The sequence below is a fragment of the Muntiacus reevesi genome, chromosome 10 (assembly GCF_963930625.1).
Source record: "Muntiacus reevesi chromosome 10, mMunRee1.1, whole genome shotgun sequence".
Lineage (NCBI taxonomy): Eukaryota > Metazoa > Chordata > Mammalia > Artiodactyla > Cervidae > Muntiacus > Muntiacus reevesi.
The window spans coordinates 34,591,586-34,595,717 of record NC_089258.1 but is presented as its reverse complement, the minus strand read 5'-3'; the positions used below and the strand labels follow the sequence as shown (position 1 = coordinate 34,595,717).

Here is a 4,132-nt window from a genome sequence, read left to right as displayed (position 1 = left end):
AAGCAAAACTACAGATAAAGTGGCGACTACTGTATTCCCTCTGGTTCTCATTCTTCTCACCTTGGAAAACATGAATAATAATATCAACATTATCCTGCTGATATGAGAATCAGGTCACACCCGTCTATGGTACCTAGCAGTGCCTGGCAGGCATGCAGCAGGCACAGGAGACCCCGCAGCAGCTAGCAGACCGCCCAGCGTTGTTGCTGTTTAGTTGCTAAGCTGTGTCCAACTCTTTGAGGCCCAACGGACTGCAGCACACCAGGCTTCCCTGTCCTTCACTATCTCTGAATTTATTCAAACTCATGTCTATTAATTCCATCATGCCATCCAACCATCTCATCTTCTGTCACCCCCTTTTCTTCCTGCCCTCAATCTTTCCCAGCATCAGGGTCTTTTCCAATGAACTGGCTCTTCACATCAGGTAGCCAAAGTATTGGCGCTTCAGTATCAGTCCTTCCAATGAATATTCAAGGTTACTTTTCTTTAGGATTGACTGGTTTGGTCTCCTTGCAGTCCAAGGGACTCTCAAGAGTCTTCTCCAACACCACAATTCAAAAGCATCAATTCTTCGGCACTCAGCTTTCTTTATGTTCCAACTCTCACATCCATACATGGCTACTAGAAAAACCGCACCTTTGACTATATGGACCTTTGTAGGCAAAGTGATATCTCTGCTTTTTAATATGCTATCTAGGTTGGTCACAGCTTCTCTTCCAAGGAGCGAGCATCTTTTAATTTCTTGGCCTGCCCAATGCAGACACTTACTTTCTTCCTTTGCCAAGCTCGGCAGCAACAGAGGTGGTGATGGACCTCAGGATAGGAGGGGACACAGCCCAGGGGCAAGAGGCATTACACAATGAGATGTGCATGGGCTTTAGACTGATTCCCAGTTCTGCCACTTTAGGCTTGACTTTGCTCAGTTTCATTTCCTTCGCTATAAACAGAGGCAATAAATCTTCATTATATAATATGTGTCCTCAGGATACTTACCATCCAGTCAGGAAACAGACATAAAAAGAAAAGGAAGATTGGAACATCTCGAATAAAAAATTTTAAAGGTGCTTCAATGACATAAGTTACTGAGCTAAATATTCTAAACTACTTTTATTTATCTTAAGAAATGAGATATTTTTCAGAAACACTAATAATATAGTAAAATATCAGCCCTCGGGATGTTCTAAAATTGGGGGGTTAGTTAAGATATCTAGATTATTTCAAACCAAAAAAATCCACTTTAACTTTAATGAAATAATGTAGAATTATTTTGAAGCATATGTTACATCACTACACATTCTTTAAGTTTTTTATATTGTAAAAGCGTTATATGAACATACCTTTGAGAAACTTGCAATAAACAAGAAGAGATAGGCACAAGAATGTTCAAAATCACACTGTTTGTAACAGGAACGGTAAAGAGTTCAAGTGTCTACCAAAAGAGAAGGATTAAATTTAAGAGTTTTTATACAATAAAATACGACATAGAAGAAAAAATGAAATTATAGCTATTGGCAACATGGATGGATCCTCAAAGCATAATATGGAAGGAAAAAGAACCAACTCGTGGAACAATATACGGAACAATACATGTAAGCATAATACCACCTTTATAAAACTCAAAGCAAGCAACCGTAATGTTTAAGGATATATACAGGGGTGTGCTCAGAGCAGGGGGCCTGAAGACATGGCTCGGCTGTTTACAACACACCCGACAGGAACCTGTGACCTTCCTGTGAGCAGAAAGGCCGCACCTCCACGTGGTGGCGGGGCGGGCCGGTGCTGGCAGGAAAGCCGCAGCACGCAGTGCGGGAGCTTGCCCCGGAGCCTGTCCGGTCCATGCCTGCGTGGGCCAGGAGTGGTCTCATAAACGGTCTGAACCTCTCATTTCAAAGAGAAAGAAAAAGATTCCAACTGTATGCCATTCTGCAAAAGGCAGATCTGTAGAGACAGTAAAGAGATGAGTGGTTGTCAGGAGTTTGCAGAGAGGAGTACAGAGTACAGACGTTCTCATGAGCAGTCAAAGTGCTCTGAGAGACATTACAATGATGGCTATATGTGGCCATACTTTTGTCCAGACCCACAGAATATGCAACGCTGCTCTGCTCATTAAAGTGAACCCTAGGTGAACTGGGGACGTTTTGATGATGTGTCAATGCAGTCATCCTCAGTCTAAAAAGAAACAGAGGTGCCATTCTGTTGATAATGGCTGTTCATGTGAGGGGAGGGGGTACATGGGGAATTTCTGTATGTTCCTGTCCAGTTTTACTGTAAACCTAAAACTGCTTTAAAAAAAGAAAAAGATCTCCAAAAAACATTTAACTCAGCATAGACATTTTTGGCAAAACTTTTTTTGCTTTTATGTATGTATACATATTACATGTGTGTGTGTTTATTGGATTGTGATATAAAATATTATAAAATTCATGTTTTTAAAGTGGGAAACAAACGGTATATACAGAAGTAGTGAAAACATATTTAAAAAATTTTTTTTTAATTTTATAGTAGTGATTACTGCTGAGAGAAGGTTGAAGGAATAGAATTAGGAAAAAATGTATGGGTCAATTCAATAGTTTTAAAGTTCCCTGCTGGGTGGGGGTCACCCATTTGAATATGACATTAATTAATTTATAATTATAAATTATAATTTATACATGGAAATACAAAATGGAAATACAAAAAACCTCGAATAGCCAAAGTAATCTTGAGAAAGAAGAATGGAACTGGAGGAATCAACCTGCCTGACTTCAGACTCTACTACAAAGCCACAGTCATCAAGACAGTATGGTACTGGCACAAAGACAGAAATATAGATCAATGGAACAGAATAGAAAGCCCAGAGATAAATCCACGAACCTATGGACACCTTATCTTTGACAAAGGAGGCAAGGATATACAATGGAAAAAAGACAACCTCTTTAACAAGTGGTGCTGGGAAAACTGGTCAACCACTTGTAAAAAAATGAAACTAGAACACTTTCTAACACCATACACAAAAATAAACTAAAAATGGATTAAAGATCTAAATGTAAGACCAGAAACGATAAAACTCCTAAAGGAGAACATAGGCAAAACACTCTCTGACATAAATCACAGCAGGATCCTCTATGACCCACCTCCCAGAATATTGGAAATAAAAGCAAAAATAAACAAATGGGACCTAATGAAACTTAAAAGCTTTTGAACAACAAAGGAAACTATAAGTAAGGTGAAAAGACAGCCCTCAGATTGGGAGAAAATAATAGCAAATGAAGCAACAAAGGATTAATCTCAAAAATATACAAGCAACTCCTGAAGCTCAATTCCAGAAAAATAAATGACTCAATCAAAAAATGGGCCAAAGAACTAAACGGACATTTCTTCAAAGAAGACATACAGATGGCTAACAAACACATGAAAAGATGCTCAACATCACTCATTATCAGAGAAATGCAAATCAAAACCACAATGAGATACCATTACACGCCAGTCAGGATGGCTGCTATCCAAAAGTTTACAAGCAATAAATGCTGGAGAGGGTGTGGAGAAAAGGGAACCCTCTTACACTGTTGGTGGGAATGCAAACTAGTACAGCCACTATGGAGAACAGTGCGGAGATTTCTTAAAAAACTGGAAATAGAACTGCCATATGACCCAGCAATACCACTTCTGGGCATACACACTGAGGAAACCAGATCTGAAAGAGACACGTGCACCCCAATGTTCATCGCAGCACTGTTTATATTAGCCAGGACATGGAAGCAACCTAGATGCCCATCAGCAGATGAATGGATAAGGAAGCTGTGGTTCATATACACCATGGAATATTACTCAGCCGTTAAAAAGAATTCATTTGAATCAGTTCTAATGAGATGGATGAAACTGGAGCCCATTATACAGAGTGAAGTAAGCCAGAAAGATAAAGATCATTACAGCATACTAACACATATATATGGAATTTAGAAAGATGGTAATGATAACCCTATGTGCAAAACAGAAAGAGAGACACAGATGTACAGAACAGACTTTTGGACTCTGTGGGAGAAGGCGAGGGTGGGATGTTTCGAGAGAACAGCATGTATATTATCTATAGTGAAACAGATCACCAGCCCAGGTGGGATGCATGAGACAAGTGCTCGGGCCTGGAGCACTGGGA

General features: G+C 39.7%; 1 pseudogene; it reads left to right on the top strand.

Moving 5' to 3' along the window:
- The first annotated feature begins 1,653 nt into the window (after positions 1 to 1,653).
- LOC136143932 (small nucleolar RNA SNORA11) lies at positions 1,654 to 1,755 on the top strand (annotated as a pseudogene).
- The last annotated feature ends 2,377 nt before the right edge of the window (positions 1,756 to 4,132 follow it).